We start from the raw sequence: 25,798 nt of genomic DNA, 5'->3' as shown, positions 1-25,798 counted from the left end.
AAACAAGTAGTGAATAAAAATGCTGCAAAAACAGCCAGAAACATAAACATTAGAATTAGAATCACCAGGTCCCGATGTGTGCCAAAGAATCATTTAGCCCCTTAATGTGCAAGATCACAAATATGTAATTAGAATGTCCTTGACTGAGCATTCTAATGCTGAATTTCTGATGTAACAATTGCCGTTGGTAGTTAAAAGCGGGTTCTAGAACACTGACTTTACAAAAAACCTGCTCAAAGGGATCATTCCAGCACACTAGCCAGTTTCATTAGAAACATCAATTTTAATAAAGTCTTCTTTCATATGGTTCAACATTTGAGAGAAACAGTTTGCTGAAGTTCCTGATCTAGCAGTTTCATTCATCTGCCAGCAAAAGTAACAATTTCACATATTGACTAAGTCCGATTGCTTGCTCAAAAAACATAAGATCAACTTCCTAGACCTTCACTGGTGCCCATTAAAAGACCAGACTCAAGCCTGATCCTGCCGACGCATAACTTATCTCACTGGGACCAGTAGGACTATATCACAGACCTGGCAGACCCTTGCAGTCTCAGATGTTACCTTGTGGGGTCTCTCACTAACGGATTTACCCATGTTGCAAAAGCTGGGTCCTGGTCAGGTTCGGGCGGCAAAGCACAGCATTGATTTTTCAAACCCAGGTCAGTAAATACAGCTGTGACTGGTCAGAGCCAGTTCTCAGAACAGCTGTCATTGGTCAGAGCCCGGTCCCTCAACACTGCTGTGATTGGTCACGTACGCATCACTGAGGACTGGTGAGGGTAAACAGACCTGGCTAGCGTTGTAGAGTAGTACCGGGAGGCCTGGCCTACACCTTGCGCCTGCCAGATCGGTGGAGGAATCAGAATCTCCAGGAATCCGACGAAGCACTCTTGCCTTTTCTGCAGTAGCCAACATCCTGTTTCCTCTCGGGCAGGTTTTCTTTTCCTGTTGCAGCTGCTGTGGGCTCTCTCTCACCGTGGCGCTAGCAGAGAAATGTGCTGTAAGATGCCAACTCTACTCAAGGACCACGCTTCTCATTCTCTTTCTGCCAAGCGATCTTCTTATCTCTCTGCATTCTCTTCTTTTACTTCTGTCTTCACTCTCTTCAACACAGGTGTGACCAAGACTCTATTCTTCATGTTCTGTCTTTGCCCTTTAGTACGTTTTTATTTTTTGTTTTCTCTTTGTTGCTGTCCTTTCATTCACTCTTTCACTATCTTCCCTCATCACTGTCAGATGTGCGTGAAGGCTGCTTTAGCAGATGAGCAAAGGCCCTTATTCTGCTCCACTGACTTCTGTACATCTGATTCCATACTAATGTGTCAAGTCCCTCCCTCTACCCCCCATAAAATGGTTCAGAAGATACAGTATTTTATTATTTTAGTGCCTTTGTTTTACCTGCAGTGTAGTCTTAAATAAAATATAGTGGATTAAATAAAAGGTTATTGATACACAGGTACTGACAGCAGTCAAGTGTGTTGCATGCATTACACGCATGACATGAAATTTAGCCCTACAGTAGAGCCAATGGGGATATCGATCGTGTCCACACACCTGCAGAGCTTCAGTGCCCAATCAAAGATGGAAAACTGCAAGTGGCAAGTCAGACACATGACAGACATACAGAGGTGCAGACAAGGTGAGTAAACAGGTACTAACTCGCTGCAATGGCTGTTGGCAACGGTCAAATTTGCGAAATGCAAAACGTACCCGTGGGGGGGTAGGGGGGCGCCCGTGGGAAACTGGAAGATCATGCTTTCCACATCGAGCAACACGTCCCCTGCTGCACATGCACAAGCCCAGCCAGTCTGCTGGGGCCCGACAGAATCGACATCCAGCCATTTCAACAATACGGGCAATTTGTGTTTAGATCAAACAGATGACTGACAAATTTAAACAGTCTCAAAATGTTATGTTTTCTGTTCAGTCCTTACAGAGTCTTTTCTATCCATTTAATTCAAACATCAATGTTTTATGAGAAAGGCTACTCAAAATAAGGAAATTCCACACTGCACAAGTCCCAACAAGTCCCATTTACTTCAAGTTTACAGTATGGCAGCAAGAGATTCAAAGTAATGCAGAATAAAATAGCAAGACCCATGCAACAAAGTCTGGAAATATTAGTTAAATTTCTAAAAAGCCCATTTAGATCAATAAGCATCATTTAGCCTACTTGTGACTATTAGAGACTATTCAAACATACAATGTGTATTTCCAAAATGAGTAGCTATCATCCAAATGGCACAATTTTTATTTTGAACACACTTGATATACAACTATGAAATTGAATATATACATTTGAAATATGAAAAATATTTACTAAGACTTGCCCAGCTCCACCTGAAAAAAGACTTAACTGACACATCAATGCTAACGTTAGCAGGCTCTCCTCTGTGCATGATTCTATGATAGATGTATTCTGGAACTCCTATTAATGGGTGTGTTTAGACAAAGGCTATTAGCAGTGACTGCGGGTGACCGTGGTGGTTGCCAGGCCTACAGTTTCCATGGGCACAGACAAAGTCCAGGTCTACACTGAGGGCAGAACTCTGGAATTCTGTGTGATAACTCTAGAATTAATACAGACATCTGTCACTCTACGAATCCTCACAATGGTTAAAAAGCAACTCCACCAAATATCATCCATCATCCAGGAGGACAGCGATGTCGACGAAACAGTTGCTAGCATTCAGCCTTTTTTCCATCTTTGAAATTTTCATGAATCTCTCTCATCCCACTCACCACTCCTTTGGGCATGGAGAATGTCTCCATACCTAGAACAGATGGGCACTGTGGGAGGTCAGCTCAAAGGGTTGCGTTTCTGAGGCTAAACTACAACCGCACCATACATTTAAACAAAAGAACCCTCAGGGTCCCAGATCTGAAGGCGATCTGAAGACGGAAGCAGGGAGGGAAGTGTTGGATCTTTCGCCGCAAAATGAGGACAATCTCCTTTAGGTGTTACGTTTCTCAGACACCCGCGGCCCACAGAACTTCTCTGGAGCGGACACGATGGTCTTTACAGGAAATGATGAAGGCCCGGTGTGGCGAGGGGGATAATCCTCCACACAATGCCCTGATGTATTGCTAGGACACGTCATGGGTTCCCGTGCCAAAACTTCTGACAAATTCCTCACTTCTGGCCCAAAAGCCTTTATTAGAACAGCTGGGTAGATTAACCAGCTATGAACTGCATCGATCTGAAATAGCTTTCTGGGAAGAAAAGCATTAAATTAAATATGTCTGCATTTCTCCATATTAACCATTCTAACAGAATGTGTTTGCATTACACAACTGAGACACTATTAGGTCGATCAATAAAGGATAAAAAAATTAAGATTTTTAAAAATAAACTTTGCTCACAAAAGGAACTTGTATAGTAAGAATCTTGTGAAATAATTCACACAAATAACAACTAATGTTTAGTAAAGGAAAGTCAAATACTAGCCCTGATAGTAATACTGTGTTCTGTACGCAGAATAACTGACCAAAGATGGCAACATCCCTGGGGGCTGATCTTAGTCACCGTGCGGTCAGAGCTGGTCTTCAGGTTTCCACCACAAACCAACAAATTGCACAAAAACGAAACCAAACAAAAATCGATATGCGCAATACCGTATTAGATGCACAGAAAGCAAGAAATGCAAGGCACACCCACATATTGAAACATCAACCCTTCTGTGAGCTGCCCCTCCCCTACCCCACCCCAGGCATTTTAGGCCACAATATCAACAGAAACAGGCTGATAGAACTTCTCCGGGGTTTATCCTGCTTCAACTGCGCACAGGTAAAGCAAAGAGCTTCAACTGTACATGCACAGCAAAATGTTCTACACACCAATACTTAGAACACACCCTTTCACTGTTTCAAACAGGACAAATATTGACAGCTCATTGTAACCTGTGCCAAATATGGGGCACCTGAGCTCCCCCATCACAACACAACAGCATGGTACTGTACAGAAAAAGCATGAGGAAGCACATGTCTAGTACAGTGTTGCCAAAAAAATCTCACCAGAAATCACTATTGGCCCTCTGAAATGTCGCACCATGCTACCATGTTAGCGGGGGGGGGGGTTTGCTGTTGCTCGACAACAAGAATGAAGATTACCTACAGCAAATTGGCTATACAGTGTGTCCAGTGCTAGTAGCTCAAGTCACAACCCAGTGACCCAGCACAAAATAGCAGCTAGACTGAAATGCACTGTCACTTTAAGAACAGTCCTTTTGTTTAACTGAAAACAAGTCCTCTTAAGATTTGCTGGTTCACCAGTACTGGCAGCCCAATAATATTTTTGTGTTCAGAAGGAGGACTCCATTCCATTGGGTTTACGTCAACGTCCCGGCATAAAATGACCAAGCCAATTTGTGAAATCAAACCAAAATAAATGATTCATGCTCCAGACCACACCCTTTCCCCATAGACCTACTCCTGTCATGACTCATATGATAAAATGAATTATAAACTATTTATACCAACTGATGTAGAACAAAACATGATCTCATAATGCTTCACAGCGATATAAAACTAATTTTCTAAACATGGGAAACATTTTCCAAAAAAAAAAAAAAACTATCAAAGGGGTTTAAATAATACAAATTTTGAAAAAGGGGATTAACTAAGAAGGTTAAAAAATGTTTGTTTCCTCAGGATTTCATCATTTAAAGAACGAGGAGAGCCTCACATTCCCTGCTTCGCTCAGTTGGGCCGTTTGGTTCCTGTCTCACCCTCAGAAGCTGTCGTTTCTGAGGCTGACGACGTTGGGACAGCAGCTGTCGCCTCTTTCACGCCCTGAGCGGGCTGGTGGCACCCACGTGAGGCGACGCTACAAACGCTCCATACAGCCCAAAAACAAAAGATTCTGTCTTCGAACAATGGGGGGGTGGTGGAGGCATGGACACTGCTGAATCCTACTCCTGTCCCCAAGAGAGCCAGGGCTCTTTTCTTTATAAAAACCAAGTACATCAAACATTTATTGGCCCGCGGGAAAATGACAGCTTCTAGCCTAGTCATTACATTAAAATCATCAGATTGGCAGACGCTCTTACCCAGAGCAATGTACAGTAGTGGAGAACATCAGTGTTACTCTCAGGAATACAAAATGTGGGATCACCAAGGAGGGACAGAGACCCATATATAATTTATAGGTCAGCGGTTCTCAAACAGTGGTTAGTAAATAATTGTGGGTTACAGTTACCAAAAATAAATATTTTAGGCTAATTAAAGTAGAACACAAACTGGTGTTCATCCCAGAGTGAACATTACATGGACATATCTCCAGCGAGCACGGCATGCTGCTTTTTGGCATTATTTCAATGAAATCGACTTCATTTTACATGGAAACCTGGATGAAAGCCTTCCAAATAAAATGTGACATCAGAGTATCCTCCCAAAATCGTAGATCTCTCCTGAGGCACTGGCAATTTCTGGCTGCCCCTTGCTGAATCTTCTTTCCAAAACAAAAAGAGAATGTCATCCTCCTAATTTAGAAAGGCTGGGCCAGCACAGGTGACCAAGACCACAACAAAAGGCCATTTACGGCTTTAGTTTAAGGAGGATCTATGTTGTTTGGGAAACAGTAGCTCAGCCCTACGAAGCAGACAAACCCTCGGGTCTCTTCACTTTGCTCGTCACTACAGGGCATTAAACACTGGCAAACCAGCAACAAGGAGGGGCTGTAATTCTTATTATTCTAAAATGATAGGGAAATGTAGCGCCTACTCCATCCAGACATGCATTCATCACAGTCTTCATTAACTGATGGGCAAGCCTTACCAGATAACACTCCGTTCAACCACCCTAGAATTCACAGTAAACAACTGTGAGCCATCTCACCTCGTTCAGCTGTCTGAGAGCTTCAAACACTTAAAACAACCCCCTCCCCCCCTCCTTTCAGGCTCCCCAGTCAACTAATGACACCAAGTTCATGCACTGCTAAAAACAACAATAGCACACAAATGTGTTTGGAACGGCACATCATGTGTCAAAAGGGAGCATATGGAATAAAATAGTGGTATAGGCCACAGTGAGTAACACAGGTGCTGGTGTTACAGATTTTCCATTCCTTCCTCACAGAGGGGTGATTTTCACTGGGTTTGAACAAATGGAGTCACATTCCATCACAGTCAATGGAAGATTCCTCACCCACCCCCACCCCGCCCATCGCCTGGCTTCAGTTTTGCTACCACCCTGTCATGCACTGACTTTACCGCCCTAGAGTAACATTCCAGAAAGATCTGTGTGGAGTGTGTTTCACATTCCCACTGCCTTCACCAGTGAAATGGTGTCCAAGGCAATTAGTGACTTTTCTTTTGATTAAATCACATCTTATTTCCGCCATTAGAATAGAAACAGAACACTGCAAAAATGTATAATAATTGTGATGATAGGGAATGTCTCCACAACCACCACTAATGTGTAGCATCCTCCAAGCTGATGCACAGCAGCCATTTCACACAAGAATGCTCACCACACATCAGCTGAAGTCAGTGTTCACGGACCAACCCACACCCACCACAGTCACCTGACCCGGAAAATTCTGGGGATATCTGCAGTGAGTCAGGGAGGGGCAGAACTAACCGTTAACTGGCCCGGGGGGCTCGTCTGCACTGGTTCCCTCATTCCGGGCGACTCTTTAACCCAGAGACCGAAAAGGTCAGTGTACCTCCGGCTGTTTCTCCCCCCGCCAACCCCCTCCTGATTTCTCTCTCTCACACTCCCGCTCTCTGTCCCTCTCTCGTTCCTACTTTCCCCCTCCTATCCACCACTCTTTCACACATGTGCTGTAATCGCATTATGATGACAGACAGGGTAGAACCAGAGGCAGCTTCATTTGCATGTTAAATCTAATTAACCAGTGCCCACTTTACTGAGATGCAGTCTGAACAGTCAAAACAGTGTGCATTACATCACTAAGCGACTGAGTAACCTTCCCTTGGGCCTACAAAGTGCAGCCACCCAATGCAAGATAAAGGCTAACATGCAGACAGAACCATGGTATACTGAAAAAGGTACCCAGGCTTGTTCTCTGAATAAGGAAATCAGAGTAGCTGAAGTGATTGGCAATTTGTAACTCTCTGATATTGGCAATATCGTCAACTTTCCTTTTTTAGGAAATATTTAACTAATTTCAAGTTTTAAACAGATATTAATATATATACTGATAATACATAATGAACCAATCACAATAAAGAGAATCACTAAAGAGAAGTGCTACATGTTTGAACTATGAAGGCCTGTCTACTCAAGTCCAGGTCAAAGATCAACTCCAAGGACACAGATCAGGTGTCATGAGTAAGTCTGGGTGAAGCCCCATCTTAAAGTCAAAGATGACCCTCCAGTTAAGTCTTACAGCTTGTAATATATTACTACGGCCAATCTATGTAAAAAGGTTTTTCCGCAACACAGGCACACAGACACAGTATGGAAGTATCCCTGCTTCATCTCCTTTATGACTTAAGAGTTGGGATCATTTTTGTGCCAGCAAGCTGTGCAGGCAAAGCCGTGCCAGATCGAGTAATTGAAAACCAGAGCCAGAGACCTTGTGGGCACCGCAGAAGTGGTTTGGGGAACCGAGTCTCTATTAGGTCTGCAGTGAAAGCCAGCACTCGGAGTGCCATTAAACCAACAGAGCATAACTAGTCTGTTTTTCCTCCCCAGTAGCAGCAATGCTCTCCCATTCCCACTGGTATTCTGATCCCACAAACAGCTGCGGACAGACAGCTGGCACAGGGGCCACACCCACAGAGCTGCCAGAGTGGCAGGGTGTCCCCACATCATTTATGAGATTTGGGGTGCGGGGTGAGTACCCCGACCTTTCAACAGAGAAAAGGGACAGCGAGCCAGGACAAAGATTTCCAAGAGATCGTACTTACCTACGATTCACTCACGCCGCAGTCTCATTAAACTTTTATGACCCTAGTAAAGCACACATTTACAGGCTAGCCCGCTAGCTGCAGAGATACATAACTCTTCACAGGAAGTGTCGCATCTGCAAAAAAGCCATAATAAAGAGGACCATATCAAATGAGGAAAGCACAGTAAAGCACACAGGCATTAGCCAGGCCTGCTGCAGCTACAGCATCCGGATTTGTGAATACAGTGGGAATACTGCACTTGGGAATGCCACATTGTATGCATACCAGGACTTGTATTTCTATTCATTCGTTCAGAGTACAATTTGAATTTTAATGTTTCTGTTCTTTTTTACATCCTTCAACACAACATTCCTGAACCGATCGGGACAAAATACTTTTTTTTTTTTTTTTTAAGTTAAATTTTGTTCCATTGCTCCCACCAGGCAAACATTGAAACCAGCCTAGCAGTCTGTCTGAAAACAAATCATACTTGCAACTGTGCTTCTGAAAATAATTTAAAAAATAAATCTTCTCTTTCCCTATGTTTATTATTTGTGCAGCAGTCATTCTCTGACCAGCACATGGCTTTTGACTGTTGTGCCTAATTCACGACTGCCTAAATGAAGCTCCCCACCCCATCGCCCCCCGCCCCAGTTTAGAAAAAGAAACACACAGTGGACTGACAATCACACTGCATTAGCACTGAATAACTTGGCATGGGTACTACAGCACCATGACAAAATAACCATGTTAGAATTGCTTTGACATAGGGAGAAATCCCATTGGAAGAGATACAGCACTCAAATCCCCCACAGCAGCACAAGAAAATAATCAGATCAACTCCAGGCATTTACAAGGTACCCAAAATCATGTCCAGCCAGCCAGAAATTTAAACTTTCCAAATAAAATCATCTAGCAAACTATAAATTGCTACACAGCACATTACCACGATTTTGACTTCTGATGCCAGGGGATTTTGAATTTTGAGGTGAGACGCCTGCAGTTTAACTAAGAATCAGTTTTGCAAACAAATTCTTCCAGCTAACCGGAGAACGGTTGACTGCTTGACTGAGCTCAAATAATGGTACTCAAAGAAGGTAGCCATCAAACGTATGAACAGTAATTCATCACAGCAGGCCTATATGCCATACATCCTCCATATGTGTAAGCATTGGCTATATTAGCCTACGCTGTACGCCAAACTGGTACTTCCTGGGTTAGCCTCAGATGTCCAAAATGGCTCTGAAGAGTTCTCCGGTCAGCTAACCAGAGAACTGGAACAAACAACATTCAAGGCCAAGATCTTCAATTTAATTATTGTGAAGTTCAGTAATGCACTCAGATAAATATTTTCCATTTGATTTAACACATTATCTAGGCCCCCTGACCGAGGTCAGAACAGATGGCGGGGTTACGGAAAACATCTTAAGATTTGTCTGAAACAAAGGGTCTGGGCCAGAAAAACAGTAATTTAAGCCAGTTTCAGGTTCAACAAAAACATCTGGACAGATCCGCCTGCAAGTGCAGGCTGAGTTTACTCCACTCATCTACAATTTTAAAAAATACCACAAAAACATCCATCTGGCAAGATGCACCGTAAAACTTCCATGTCAACATTGTCTGCAAATAGAGGCATTCTCTTCCAAAAGATGGCCGGTCCATACTGGACAAATCATTAAAGTTCCTTCTGAGGATTTCTAAAATACTATCCTTTTGCGGAGAACTGAAGGCTGCCCTGAATAACCAGGACTTAATATAACATCTGAATCTGCTTGACATCTGACCAACTGCCAGATGAGAAATGAGTTTGAAATGTCACTCCTTCAAGAACAGCAGAGTAAAATTAGAGCTTTAATTTCACAGAGAAAAAATGTGCTGGTGTAAACAACCACCCACATCTACCCACTCTGCCAAAAAAAACAACACAATACAGGATGCAAGAAGAGATATCACTGACTTGTAAACTTGTGTGAAGAATTGGAAAGTACAGCTTAACAAAACATTGGGAAACAGATGTAAATAGAGAGACTGGAGCAAAGGAGGTAGCAGAATGGATGCATGACTGCAAGTAGCCTATAAGAAGAAAATTTTAAAAAAGTTATTATATTTTCTATAATGACTGGAGGTGACAAGGTAAGAGCCATCTCAGAAGAACAAAAAAACCAACAAAACCAAGGGTGGGGCCATCTATACATTATAAACCAGGTATAGCCTACATAGGCCTAATTAGAACTGCCCACACAGATACAAAGGTTTTGGTAGTCATTACATCTAGAAGATCATAGGGAGGGAGAATATAGGTACACAGTGCAGTCAAAGCAGACCCTAATTTGCTACCCCTGGGTCATAAAAAATAGCCCTTAAAAGATATGGGCCTGTTTACCAAAAGCCCATCTAATAACTTGGCATCTCAGGCTGAAAGGCATGAGTTACACTAAAACCACAACACCCACATACATTCAACAACATCAGCATACTGTACACAGGCACGGGGGAACCTTAATGACTGCGGCTATCAGAAAAATGCAGTGGAAATACCCGGAGAGGTCAACACACAGCGGGGCCATTCGGAGATGGGCTGGGTAGGACATCAAAACAAAGACCTCAGCGTTAAAAATTACCTCAGAATTTAAATATGCAGGGCCTTCTCGAAAACAGAAAATCTAGGTCAAGTCCTACAGTTGTGAAACATATTCCTGCGGACCAACAATACTGGCTGGAGTTTGAGTAGCAAACTGAATAAGGCAAGAGCAAAATGAGAGGTATTCCAGGCTAAAGACAGGGTTAAAAAGCACATTACATTCACCGTGATTACACGATCACTGGCACAGATCAGCCTCCTGCTCTTCTGCTTCTAGCCAGCGTGATCAATTGTTTGCTTTGGCACTGGTGTGGTCTTGTTGTGTCTCTTACCATGACTCCCTCACTGCTTATTTGCAAGTGCTTCACTTTTCTGGATCAATGCTGTGTTGATCCGCTTATGCAGTATATAGTATTGATTTGTTGCTATGCAGAGCTGCACGTACAGGACAAATGGACACAATACAGAACACAAATCACCTTCAAGTCCAAATGCAACATCTACAACAGCAACACGATGCAAGTTCAACAAAAAACAGCCAATTCACAGAAAATGTGGAAATGAATTGGTGCTGTGTTCTAGACCTCAGAGGAGAGTAACTCCACAGAGCTGTGATGAGGAACTAGCTCTTGAATAATTGCACTGCAACTCTTAGTAATGGGAACTCCCAGCGATATTTCAGTCAAAATTTGCTGTACAAACTGACAAATGGCCGATAAATTATATCACTTCCTAATAACTGGGGAGGAGGTTTTTGCTCATTGGGCCCAAAAAAGGGAACGCCTAATGAATCAGAACAGGTGCAGATCTACTGATTCTTATGTTATCTGGAAGGGCTGAGTATGCTGAGGGCATGATGTGAACTATCCAGATGATATTTTTAAAAGACCCAGTAAATCCACAGAGCTTTGTCCACAGAATCCACAAATTGAGGATGTGGCACTTCATTACAAGAACAATAGGTTTCTATTTTAAAGGTAGAGATCAACAAATCTAGTTGTGAATATTATTCTCTGATTAGCCTAAATGGAACAGGATATGCTGAGGGGTGGGTTGGGCAGTGGTTTTAAAGATTAAGGAAATAAAGATTGACCGACCATATACACAATATTTTTTGTAATTTCCAGACAATGATAAAGACTCCAAATTTAACCTTGGTACAATGCGCACATCTTTAAAACTTTACCATTCAAGAGTGCAAAAAGGCATTTTGACATTTCCTCACTTCAAACCCCCATAATTCACTTCAAAAACCAATAAATAAATAACAAAATGTGTTTAGATCACAACTTATGGACTGAACTGAATGTGGTGGATCTGTCATTTATCCTGAATACTAGTCTCCCTCATCCACATAGTGTTTCAGAGTGTTTGAGATAATCAATCACGGTAGGCTGGTTTGACCCAAATTGATTTGCAATCTGACAACTTGAGCTGTCTAATTTGACACAAAAGGGGCTGTCTGACAAAACACTGATTGAACAGATAGTTCATGGTTGAAGTTCATAGTTATAGTAGCTAGCAGAAAAGCCAATCAGAAAACATTTGGGCATTTAACGGCTTTCCACCAAGACTTGGTGGCCAAGGTAACCTCTTTGCAGTCCAGGCAAGCAATACGACATTAAGACCAACAGATAGTGACATAATTCATCCAGCCATTGGATCCAGGCACTGGCAGTTCAGTGTGTGTGTAGAATATCATCACAGCAAACTGTTCATCATAGCACCACTGTCAGGTGCCAGACAGGCAATTCAGAAGCAGTAAATAAAATATTCATATTTCCATTCAGCTCCTGTGTGAGTGTGTGTGTCTGCGTACCTGCACCCGAAGTCATTGTGCCAAGAGTATCAATCAAGACATTTGGCGTCAAGTACTGTGGTTGTAAAATGAGCATAAACACACACAGCAGATGTGTGTGTGTGTGTGAGAGAGAGAGAGACTGAATAAGTGTGTGTCAACATTGGCCTCCAGTTTCAGTTCAGTTCTGACCACAGCTGAGGTTATCATTGAGTAGCAGGAGTTCCTCCAGTCATACAATAAGATGGAAACTACAGGTTTTTTTTTTTCTGATGATGGTGACGATGACACACATTGGTTCCCCAAGTCCTCGGTTTCTACACAATGGTGCCATAAATCCAGCAGCTCTCATTGTGTACAGAGGCTATTGCTGTCAATCTCTGCAAAGACAGTGTCAATGAGTGCAGTGACAGTGACAAAGCAAGTTGTAAAGCAATTCATAGGGTTTCTCTGTGAGAAAATTACCCCTGGCAAGGTGTCTGGTTGGACATTCAATAACTGGGTTTTTAAATCGAGGATCTCCAGGGCTCATTAACACCCTTTCGTTAGTACAGCTGAGTAAACGGGATGATCCCAATCGGCCCAATGAACCTAAACATGGTCCCAAACAGTTAGGCTGGGTGATGAATATTCATGCTTTCTTTCCTTTAGCAGTAACTGATGCAGGGAGAAATAGACTGTTTCAGAAAAGTGTAAGCAGAACATTTACAGCAGATTAATCATTATTCACCAGCAAGCAGATTATTTCTTAGGTCTGCTGAGAAGCTGACCAAGAACGCACCTGAAAACCACAAAAATGCAACCTCCATTCCATCGACAGGCAAAGGAACCTGGCGCAGTCAGTCAGTAGTTATTTCAGAAGAGTTTAGGAAGGAAGGAGACCAGCAAAGAGTAACTCGGACAGTTCCCTACGGTCTCCCAACGTCAGCTGAAAGGTAACCACTATAATAAAGCAATAAAGCTTGCAAGTAAATCATAAATACATCAGTCAATTCGAGACTGCCCTGCCCCCCAAAATACCCCTCAATTTCCATAAGGGTGTCCACCACAGGAAAATAAAGGTTACAAATAAATACGATTGATTAATGACTTTATAGCAATCCCAGTGGTTCTGTGTTTCGAGCCACTAGATACCATAATTAGGGACAAAAATCAATGAACACAAAGCTTGTGAACAGGATCCGCACCGATATTCTTTTGTCTGTCAGCTTAATCCCATATGACAAAGCAAGAGGACAGCCCATCATGTTCCACCCAATTCCAATGTCTGAATAATGCCACAGCCAATAAGGTAGAGAATACACCAGTTCGGAAAAGGGTCTAGATCAGGCCGACTTGGCGATTTAGTAGTGTTGGTAACCAGAAATGTTGCCAAGAACAATAGTGACCGTCGTTCCAGGTAGAAGCAGATCCGAAGTTAGTGTTTAAAAATCAGGAAGCATTTATTATACAGAAAGCCAGCAACAGGGATTCACACAAAAATGTTCAATTCAACTGTTAGAGTTTGTGGAGTTTATACAGTTGCATTTACATATATTCAAATTTGTGCGCAGAATACAGCATGAACTCTGATTGGTTGTTTGTTATACAGAGTTGCCCTATAGGCTGCAATTTCTACCACTGTGTCTTATTGGTTGTCTTCGTAAAACAATGGCGGACTCTCACATGCACGTGAGGTTTTGGAATACACAAATCTGTCTGTCTCCTACAGCACAAACTTTCTGTATCCTAACAGTAGGCTATACACTAACAATTGGCCCAGACATTTTAGATACACACAAGTTACTGAGAGAGGCATTCGGTATCTGTGGTCTAAAGCAAACAAATAAGCTCTCAGTAAACCCAAATCAGCTTGGACTGTAAACATCTGCCTCTAAAACAGATTAGTCCATGACTGAGACTGAAAGAGCAGCATTATTTGTTTATCCTCTCCCATCCGAGTCATTCTGAGTTTAGTAGACAAAAAAAAAAAAAGAAAGCTTTCCGGAAGCCATGTTACATGCATCAGTGGCCATAATAGAGAAAACTAATTAACGTCAGACATTAGGCAGAGGAGAAGTGCCGTGTGCGCTGTGGGCCATGAAATGAGTAACCGTGACAGCTGTCTGCCGGGCCTAGTCCCGGCTCACTTCCTGTCTCCCACTGAGCGCTCACAGCCAAAACACCTGATACAGGAGACGAGGGCCCGGCGAACCGCTAAATCCCGATTGCGCCGCCCGCGTCTCAATTTGTTGACGAGCGTAAAGGGCAGCGCGAGGGCAAGACAAATCTCCCCCCGCGATGCCACGCTGGTAATGTCGTTCTGAAGCAGAGGATCTGGGGTAACGCGCAAACAGGATGTGTGAGTTTTTAAAGCTGTTGCTCCCCAGGACCTGTCGCACTGATGGCCGTGGCTCCAATGGCATTTTTTATTTATTTTTTTGGGCTTTTTCAGCTTTATTTGGATATGACAGTGTAGAGAGACAAGATGAATTAGGAGGAGGGAGAGGGAGAGACGTACGACAGGTCGGCGGTCGGACTCGAACCGCCGACGTCGCGGCTCACATTGAGCACGTGGATAGCGCTCTACGGACTGCGCCACTAGAGGCCCTCCAATGGGGTTTTTAACGCCCACGTTTGCAGCTCCCCGCCATCGCTCACACAGGAGACGGGCAGTCTCTCTCTCTAATGCAATCCGGGGCACAGAGGTCCACCTCCCTCTTACCATTGAACGCTAATCAGTTTAAACAGACACACAAATGGGCCTTGACTTAAAAAACACATGGAAAGCACTTACTGTGTTGAGCTCAAGTTCAGTGTTGCACAGAACAGAGACAGACGGGTCAACTTTACGAGGCAGCACCCACCCAAAAACAGTTAATTCCGGAGCAACAGGGAAACCCCTCGTCACACGGCCACACGCCCCTTTTTACAGGCATATTTTTAGTCCGACAGCCGGCAGCATTTGGCGCACCCCTGGTGGGTCCCGAGCATTGACATGCTAAAACAGCAGCGTGTGTTTAGGGGAAGGAACACACCCCCTCCCCCTCCCAAAAAAACCCTCACCTGTTTCCCAGAAGTCAGGGTGGGCAGCAGGGGAGGAATCTTTATGTGTTGTGCGAGGAGGGTGTGTGTGTGGGGGTTTGGAACAAGAGGTCAACCTGCCCCCTCCCCCGACTGCCCAGGCCCCCCACCGGACAGCAACACAGCCACTGTTCATTTCCCCCAGATTAAAGTTGGCGGGGTGTGGAGGTGGGAAAGCTTATTCCTGCTAAGCAAAACACTCGGGCCCAGCTGTAATGAAACTCCGTATTTACCAAGCCGCTGGGCCCAGGCCGTAGCACACACACACGCACAGACAGTATGTCAGCGGCGAAACACAGCAGAGCGGCTGCAGGAGTGTGAAGGACGAGCCCCCCCCTCCTCCCCCTTCCCAAAGTGAAACAAAACAAATCAAGGCCTTTCTGACACGTGACGCTGTTTTCTCGAAAGCCGAAATTCTGGGCGATCGCTTCTAATGCTGCCCAGGCCTGTACCACTACCACTGTGAGTCAGCACGGGAATGAACCGGGCACGGCCCCACTACATCCCGCCACAGCCGCGGCTGGGCGGGCAGATGTTTCGTTTTGACTGTGTGGGTTGCAACTGTGAAACTGGAGACTGACAACAAGGCGGGAGGAGTGAGGTATGAGGCAGTGGGGATGCAGGGCTGTAATTAGTGGCCAGTGGCTAATGGCTGAGCTGAACTGCTGCCTGCAATGATTAAGTAACAACCTTAGTCAATTCCTGTCCTGTGTGTTCTACTGTGAAAGCTCTACACAGTATCCAGACCTAAGATACTGGCCATTACCCCCAATGTAGCTTGCAGCCAGTGCCTGTCAATCAGAAAGGCAGGCAGTGCAAGCCCTTGCTGGCTGCACATTTCTCCTGGTTTATGTTAGGGAGTCCTGAACCCTCTCAACCAGAGTTTCTTCTGGCATTCACAATGATACAGTATGTGGAATATTTTAATAAGAGACATAATATATTAAGTAGGGATTTTTTTTTTCTCACCTTGCCCATGTTGTTTTACACAAACATTTGGTACATACAAAATGTTGTGTAATACATAGCCTACAAACAATGCAACTGCAGATTATTTTACAAAACAGCATTTCACATTGGGTATTACACAAGATATTATGTAAAAGTTCTGATCGCTAGGTGCATGGAGTTCAAGGTCTCATTTCTATAGAAACCTTTGCTCGCAGGGGTGTGGAAACATGAGGTGTTCCAGAGGAGCCCTCCACGGAGCGTGACGTTCTGCGTGGGACCCAGATGTGCACCAGGTAGCTTTGGAAACGCACCAAGAAGTCTAGATTTGAGACTGGAACCCCATGTGGCCAAAGACTGACTCGACACAAACGGTAATTTCAGTCACTCAGTGTATCAATGCCAAAATATTCATGGAGCCATTCAAGGGAAGGTTGTGCTCATGTCCAATAAAGCACCAAAAAGAGCGGGAAATTTCAAATTTGGTTGACAGTTGATCGAGTGTTTTCTCCGGCACGTTTCCAAGCATGCACCGTTCCCTGAAGTCGCTGCTGGTTTTTCTGTCATTGTTTTATAATTACTGTACAATTTAACTCACCTGTCTTCTCTCCTATTCAAGAACTGCTGGTCTAATTAGCCTATAATGTTCTACCCAGAATTAAAACCGAGCATGGAATCAATGAAAGTGCACCACAAGTTAATGTCATCGTTTAGAACTGTTGCCAGGCCACAAATGAAAGCTTTCTTGGATAAGCACTTGATCTAAAGGCCCAGATATAGTGCACTGCTCAGTGCATTTGGCTTTGCGGTCTTGTTAACTGTTAAAATGGCTACAGGCAACAAGTAAAGCCTGCATACAATTAATGCTCTCAAGTGCGTTCTGGATCATTTGCAATAAAATTTAACTGTACAATGTTGACTAAGCTGCGCGATGCTTGAAATTGTCTCTATTCCTTGCCGATCATCGTCAGGACACTGTTCCTTTTGTTCCCATCTGCAAATCAATCACAAGTACTCTAAACCACATTTCTGCTCAAACAGGCTGCTCTAACCCAAACTAGTGTAAAACACAAGTGCAGATTGGTGTGCATGCTCCATTTCTAATCTTCGCTTCTTTCTTTGTCCACCACCTGCCACAACCTCAGGACGTGTGTGTGCTTATCTTTTGTGTTAACCCCCCCCCCCCCCAAAAAAGAAACCCTCAACCCCCAGCCCAGATTTAGAGTCAACAAGTAGAGGCGAATACATTATGCCCTTCAGCAGCTCTTCGCTGGTTACACACACTTAAATATTTGATCTTCCATTCAGTCTTTTTCCCTGGAAGAAACAAGGCTTCTCTCCCTCCCACCCCCCCAGGGTATTCTGGGTGACGGCCCTGGTTCAGAGACATTTTTTTGGGAAGGGAATGCCACAAGCCAAGAATTCCTCCTCGTAGGATTCCAGAACCTCTACTTGGCAACCGGCCAGGCCAACAACTGGCAGAGCAGGACAGATTCAGACAGCCCAGAGGAATAACTGCACTGCCACCATACCCAGTGGCCTTTGCTACCAGCCCACGCCACCCTTCATCCCTGCTATTGAGCAAATACCAGCAAGTACAGGGAGAAACAAGTGAAGTTCTCACCACAGCTTATATTTCCCATCAGTTCAACAGTGAAGGGAAACCGCTTCAGATCAGCTTTGTGCATTTATTGATAAAGAACTGACCGGGCTGAACAACAGAAGCTAATTTTACAACCACAGTATTCGAGGGAAAATGCTAGATTGATGCTCCTGGCACAATGACTTCAGGTGCAGGCACGCATTTCCTGGTTTAAAAACAAAGACAGAATAAAACCCCCTTAAACAGACATGGAGTCAAAAACGGTTCTGACGGAATAAACACCCCCCAAAAAACACGGGTGTGATTTCTGGGTGCCTCTGCTGGGACATGTGCTGCAGAGAGGGGAGTACACGCCAATCCCCTCCTTGTTCACACCCACACCCCTACCCCCCAGCTCGCTTTCCCTTCCTCCCCCCTACCCCCTGAATTCAAGCAAGAGCAGTGGTAACCAACACTGTTCCTGGAGATCTACCATCCCGGTAGGTTTTCATTGCAAACCTAATTTGGCACACCTGACTCTGCAGGACAGTAGGTCTCCAGGAATAGGATCGGTTACCACAGCATAGGTTAAGTTACAGTTAGCACCATCAACCCTGGTACTGCATATGGTGAAGGTCTCTGCCTCTACTGCATGAGCTAAGAGCTGGCAAACTTTTTCCACACATTGACAACTAGCGAACCAATTAAATAACCAGCTAACTAACCAATCAACCAAATAAATAAGAATAGATAAAAAAAATAGCCTACTTCCTGATATTCATGGGGAATGTACCTTATTTAAAGCTGTGCCCCCTTCTACTGCCAGAAATCAACCTGAAAAATGTGTGTAAGTTCTGTCATAAGTTAATTATTGCAGTACAACTTGCTCTCGTGCAGTAAGTTCTCTCTACAGGGCAGGGGAAGTAAGCAGAGTCACTCAAGAGTGTTAATAAAAATAAGTTCATTTGAGGATTTTTTCCCCCACTTCAGGCCTGTGGCACAAAGTGTGTGAGATTCATATCCAGTGGATAGATGGCTACATCAGGCCTTCAAGGACAGATTAATATGGGATTGGAGTTTACTCAATAGAAGTCAGGCAGTATCAGTCATTTTCCACACGTATGGGTCAATCACGAGATTCAAAATCTCACCCCCTAATTTTCTCCGAAAGAACAGGAACATTGTTTCTCTAAGGTTTGCTTCTGCACTGCAGTAACTTCGTGTTCTGTTACAACACGACCGTAAAGCAGGGGAATCAGAGGATTAAATGAGTCAACAATGAGTCTTCACAGTAATTCAAAATAAGAGCCCCGATGCAGTCTAAAACAGGAAGATAGGGACAGAAAAGCTTCCAAAAACTATATAAAATTTAAGAATATATTAAAGAGATCGACCCAAAGCTTGTGATTTTTAAAAGCCCAAATGCTCCATCCATATTTCCATATGCACCCATATTCACAAATGAGAAGCACAAGGGCCTGTGGTGTGTATAATTAAACTATAGCGCACAGTTCTAGGAGGCTGCTTTGAGTTAGTCCCAATGGTGCACACAGAACAGAGGCAACAGTGCTTTCTCCAAAATAATTAGGACTGATATTTTAAACCCACACACATCAGTTGGCCAACAGGGCTTATAAAAAATAAACACACAGCAACAAAAATGACTCTGTGGAGAAGAAAAAGAAAAATGTAATTGATTATTTTAAAAAAAATTTATTTTATAAATATGCACAGCATTAGAGCGCTCACACTTCCTCAGCTAACAATAGATTGCAGCCTTTTTTATTATGGCCAGTCTCAAATGATTTTATTCAGCTCTGATTTTGTACAGTAGGTGTTCATTTCTTGGGACTGTCAGACAGCCAATCAGAAGCTCTTGCTGCACCATGTTCTATTACTCTTCCTCTCCCTCCACCGCCCTTTCTGCCTCCCCCCTCCCCCTGGCTGACATCCCCTATGCTGCAGAGACCTGAATGGTGGAGAACAGCTTCAGTTTTACAAAATCATCGAGTTAAGAAACCACAACCCAAATATATTGTCACACTCAAGGAGGAATGTTGTTTTTGTGTCCATATCATCCTCAGAAAGCCTTTACATAATTTAGTGCATCAGCAGGTTCTGTTTCAGGAATTTAGCATCATAGATTGGAAGGAAATGGGGGGGGGGGGGATTTGTACACGGTCCTCCCCTTCCCCGCAATCAGCCACTGAAACACCAGCTGACAACTGCTAGAGAGCAGCTACTGTACTGCGCAACACACACAGACCTTAATCAGAAAGACAAACAAAGATTTCGCTGGCGTTTAGAAATAAAGTGAGTGGGAAAAAAAATGCATTGCATTTACTTGTGTACAAACTCATTCTAAAACAATCTGTGATCGGTGTTTAAGGCAGACCACACAATGTCCATTAGGCTACACCTGGCACATTCATATGCATTTTTAAGGGAAAATCTCAAAGTTAACGAGATTAGGGAGTGAGTTCTGTGGAAAGTAATTAAGGACAGTCTTGAGCTTGGGGGAAAAGAAAAAAAAAAAAAAAAAAAAACATTCTTGCTCCCTTTCCAGAAAAAAATAAAGCGCTTGCATAAGTTCCACCCCCATTAATGTCAGATAAGACAGCTGCACACACAAATATTACAAATGGCTTCTGGTCCGGGGGGACGGGGACGGGGGGGCGGAACCTGGGGTCACAGCACACGGCTTTTCCGCGGATATCCAGACCCGTTCCCACCCGCGCAGCAGAGGCCCTCTGCCTCCGAGCCGAAACATCTGGGCGGATCAACGGCGGGTGACCGGGGAAGCTCAACGTCTCTCAGCCCGCACGGGTCCAGTTCTACAGCTCAATCCTCGCACCATCCATCACAGTCTGGTTCCCCTTCGCCTCCACCCACTCCATGGCTGAGCTCCAACGGGTCGTCTGTGCTGCTGAGCAGGTGATTGGCTGTCAGCTGCCTCTCGTTAAAGAGCTGAATGGCACCAGATCGAGGAAGAGGACAGGAAGAACTTTGGCAAACACCTTTTTAAAAAGTTTGCCTCTGGGAGACGGTACTGGTCCATTAAAACCAGAACATCCCCGCCACCTCAACAGCTTCTTCCCAAGGGTCATCACCCTACTTAACCGGGCCTTCTAAGTCTGCCCCAACTGCCCACACTATGCTGCCCCACAACACTCCCCCACCTGCCATGCATATTTTTTCACCCTTCTGTAAGGACTAGGCTATTGGCCCACTACTGCTATCATCCATAATCATATTATATTTATTATTTATGATTATGGCTGTGCTGAGCATGGCAGTATACACAACGGTACAACACTAGAATTTATTCCAACAAATAACTGTACACCTGTGCCTCAAGATGTTTTGCCTGGTACCTGCACTATTGCATTATTTGAAGATAGGATAGATTGGAGGTTTACATGTATAGTGATGTGTTAGTCTACTGTCTATTACATGTACTGCACTGTCTTTTTTATTTAATGCAAGTCTATGCCACTAGATCCAAATTGATTTGTTTGTCCACTAATGTCACCAAGTAAAATTGCAGTACATTTGTTGTACTTTGTGAATTAAGTGATTCTGATTTTGTGGTAAAACCCGGTCACCCTAAAAGACCCCGCCCACCAGTGAGAACTGCTTCAACATGCCAACGGATCAAGGATCCGCCAACTGTGGCACAGATGCCAAATTCCATGGTGTGAAAACTGTCCCTGCGACTGCTCTAGGCGCTAACTGCCACCTCCCCCAAAATGCATCAAGTAGGGATGGATGCGTTTTAAGAGAGATCTTTTCTTTTTTTTTTTTTTTTTTTTTAATCCTTAAATCGACATCGTTTGTTCATTTCACTGACTTGCTGCTGACCCATTGGCAATTCTTTGTAATCGTAAAGCCAAGGAACAAGAAAAACAAAAGCATCACTCGGAAAGGCTCACGTTTCTCTCTGCGCTCCAAACACCTGCTTCCACTTCCATAACCATCGGTTATGTGGATTAATTACCACGGCCAAAACTCAAACTGAAAAGAGAAGAAAATCTGCATGTTCCATATCCTGATGGCTTAGCGGGGCTGGAGAAGAATTAGAGAAGCCTGATCTTACTTGATTTTACTTGATCAGCGGAAGACAGTGGAAGGTAAAATTGTAGAGCTCAGTCAATAGATTTCTGCAGGTGCGAGTAGCCAATGATCTCAATAATTAGAAAAGAGCTGCAGTTTGCACTCTGCAGAAAAGACTGCACTCTGACGTCTATCAAAAAATCATTCATTTTAATCCAGCATGAATAAAATAACGGTATAAAGTGCAGGTGGGAAAGAATAATTTACAATAGAATAGCTTTATTTTTCCTAGGTGGAACACCAGGTGAGATGTCCAGCATACAAAAAATTAAAAACTATTTATATAAATTTAAATAAAGTTACAGCAAGTGCACTTTGATATTCCTGAATGACTTACTATTATTACAAATTAAGAATTTTATTAAGGAATTCAAACTGCATAGAAGTGTGCCAACTTGGGGGACTTGGGGGGGAGGGGAAATGGGTGTAGGCAATAACAATAATGCTTAATTACCCAATAAACTCATCCATCTAACACATCTGTTCATATTCTCTCCCCTTGGAACAATTGTTCTGCCTGTCTTATGGCTTTAGAAGTGCACAGAGCTCCAGTCATAGCTCCTCTGTGATTACCAACAATTTGGCAAGGAGCAGATCCCCAATTTTCAGGAATTTTACTATACAGTATAAAACAGACCCAGAGACAAGGCTACACTGTAAAACACACATGTCAATCTTACTAAAGAACTGAGTAGCATAAATGGAATTCGTTTTGAAGTCAATTAAAGAGTGAAAAATGTATTAACGTTTAGACCAGTTAGTACCTGAAAAAACTGACCATTCGAAGCAATCAGATTCCTGAAACTGAGTAAAGGGAATGATGGTTTAATCATTTGCAGGACCTGGGAATTACCCGGGCTAAACACCCCTCCGCATCTCCAGTGATGCCAGAAGCAGTAACCGTTTGCTTACGGAAGAGCACAGGACTACCTGAATCATTAACCTATTGAAACACCCCTCCCCTCACCAAATCCACATTCACTGTCCTACAAGGAGAGGCCATTTTAGTTCGGTATTCTTCCGCCCTCATGTCCTGCTATTTCAGAAAACAGAACATTCAGCTGTTTTGAGAGGTTCTGTGCTTGTTTGTGTGGGGTTGCCTGTACCAGATAAAGGGAAGGAGATAAACACTGTTAGGGGCCACAAAGACCAGAAACAAACAAGAAACAACTATGAAGTCAGCTTCTCGGGAAGTTGAGGTGGAACCCTTAAAAAGCACACAGCTGAAAACACAGGTCACAATCCAACACAAGCACCGCGAGCAGCAAGCCAAGTCGTTTAACAGCATATTCCAGCATCTCTAGCAGGCTGAAAGAGCCCTGAGGAACATGCATGCAATGTCAAAAGTAAGGCTCTGCCCCCCTCCCCATAAAAATGCATGGACGTCAAAGATTAGAAGTTAATGAGATGCTCTCTTGTCTAGAATTGGTCCCACATACCAAATGTCACAGATCTGCTACTGTTCAATAATATATCAACTACTGCTACTTCATAATGTGCCGTTTGAACCTGGTGATGATCTGGAATTCCAAAGTACTCTGATCAATGACTACAAAGTATGTGTGTGTGTGCTGTCAGTGAACTCGAAAGTTTACATTAGGCATTGGTTTTATTTAGGACAATACACAGTCATGCACGCAGTGAGCAGTCAATGAAAACAGATTATCTATCAAAACAGGTACACCTTCATATTTGTATTTTGAGTGGGTGAATAAACCGTTAATAGTTGACTTCCCTAACATTTCTTTGACATGGTTTTATATTCCTAAACATATCCAAGACCGCAGTTAGACACTACATTATGTAGGCTGTCAGTTTCACAACAGAGGTGAAACTTCTTAGGGGTGTCCTAGTCTACACTTGACGGGTGAAAATCACAGATCCACGGTGCCAACTGTGCCAAATGTTCAGGGCGAAGAAAGCATACTGCATAGCAGGGATCCCCTAGCGGACGAACACAGACACATTGGAGAACCCCGCTTTGAGCAAAAAACTGCAATAAGATCAGCCATCCTGTTTTGCACTTCACGTGAAAAAAAACAAAACGGCGCAATTGTTTGTTACTTAAACGTAAAGGCGGGCTATCAATCCGAAATGTGGCTCCAAAATGAATATGCCTTTCCAGGTAGCCTATGTAAGGGAACGGGATACAATAAGCTTTGGCTATCATTCGTCCGTGATGTCGAAAAAGCTAGGCTACTTGTTCGCGCAGAATTTGGCTAAGTGTACCGTTATGCCTAAACTTATTTAGATATAACAATGCGCCAAATATTGTCAAATAAAACAAAACAGTAGCCACTGGAGAATTCAGGAGCTACGAAAACACAGGCTAACCAGACAGCTCTCATTCCAATATCAAACAAGCGTCTTCCATATAGTTTTAACATCCAACCCAGCGGTACAATTTCAACTGTTTGAAGTTTTTCAATGCTAGAATGCGCACTTGGAGCTAATCTGCATGTTGCCATGTCAAAATAATTTTACATCAAGCTGCATGTTAACTCCAAAGCTTGAAAATAAGAAGCGGCGAGCGTCAGTAGCCTACGTCAACAATTCTTAGCGTAGAAGCCCTAAAAGCTGAAATAACGTCCTTCAGAAACGTGTAGTCCACGATTTTCACAAATAAACCAAATCTGACAGCACGAACACAATAGAAGTGTCCAAACTTCGTTTTACCTTGAACGAGAAACAGTTTTCCAACGTCTCTTGTAGCTTCGTATCTGTTTTTATTTCATCTGTTGTACTTGTGACCCACAAAAACTGCAGTCCCTCTGCATCCCAGAATTTGCGGTTATTGGCACCTCATCCAAGTTGACAGCAGCAGCAAACAGTTTTGAAATTCGACAAAAAATGTTAATCTAATCTCCCGATCAATCCAGGGCTATAAATCCAAACCTCTAACAAAGTTTCATATTCATAAGGTTTGTGTGATAAAAAAATATGTTTCCCGTTTCTTCTTTCCAAAGCGGTAAACGGCACACTTTATTTCAACCCTTTCAAGACACGCGGAGAGGTCCTACGATATCACAAGTAACCGGTGCGCCGCAGATGGCGGAATGAATAGATTTTAGCGTAGAGAATATTTCAGCAGGCTAAGCCTGCCTCCCTTGGAAAAAAAATGTCCCGCAACACGTCACCGACTACAAACGGTGCGGGGGACAGACGGACCCCGCACATCAAACGCTTTCCCACATACGCATTTTCTTTAAGCGGCAACCGATGTAGTCGTAAGAGAAGAGGATAGGACAGGATATTATTTGTTCCTGTCAAGTATCTGACAAATGTCCGCCGTTTGTTATAATTGGCATTTATTACATTTGCTAAGCATAACACAGTAATAATAGCAACTACTGGTAAGGCCTAATATTATTAGTCAAAACCGTATTGTTTATGATGGAGGCTGAAAAAAAAACTTGCTCGTTTTGAAATAGGATTTAAGTGGACTGAATAAAAAAATGAAATTTTTTTTTGCACACAACATACCCTTTTATTTGCACATTTAAGTAAAATGCATTTTTATGGTAGGCCTATAGGGAAAAAGAAAATAAAATGTGCCAGGCACTTCAAATATTTGAGTAACCCTACACACAGTAGAACTGCAGATTTGCACATGAAAAACTGAATGACTGTTGGGGCTCTGGCACTGCATAAGAACATTGGGACTCCAGCAGCATTCAGTCAAATGGGTAAATTTTTAGCGGTGAACATCTGACATGGGCACTGCAAGTGTCGTTCGGTCTACCCTGAAATGCCACCCAAATTTAGAATGGAAATATTTCTGTGCTGCCATTCGCATTCAGAACAGCGTCATTCAAGCTAACTGGGAACTATTAAACACAATAAACGGACCATGC

General features: G+C 43.4%; 1 protein-coding gene across 3 annotated transcripts in view; it reads right to left on the bottom strand.

Moving 5' to 3' along the window:
• Positions 1-25,058, bottom strand: part of plxnb1a (plexin b1a) — an 83,482-nt gene extending 58,424 nt beyond the window's left edge. For 2 of the 3 annotated variants that reach the window (XM_064299359.1, XM_064299358.1), the window contains exon 1: positions 24,621-25,058. The gene's annotated coding sequence lies outside the window, so the exon portion shown is untranslated. The remainder of the gene's footprint in view (positions 1-24,620) is intronic. The other variant, XM_064299361.1, reaches the window with a different exon arrangement.
• Between the last annotated feature and the right edge of the window lie 740 nt (positions 25,059-25,798).

The sequence above is a fragment of the Anguilla rostrata genome, chromosome 11 (assembly GCF_018555375.3).
Source record: "Anguilla rostrata isolate EN2019 chromosome 11, ASM1855537v3, whole genome shotgun sequence".
NCBI classification, from domain to species: domain Eukaryota; kingdom Metazoa; phylum Chordata; class Actinopteri; order Anguilliformes; family Anguillidae; genus Anguilla; species Anguilla rostrata.
The sequence above is the reverse complement of the archived record's forward strand: the minus strand, read 5'-3'. Positions and strand labels throughout refer to the sequence as shown.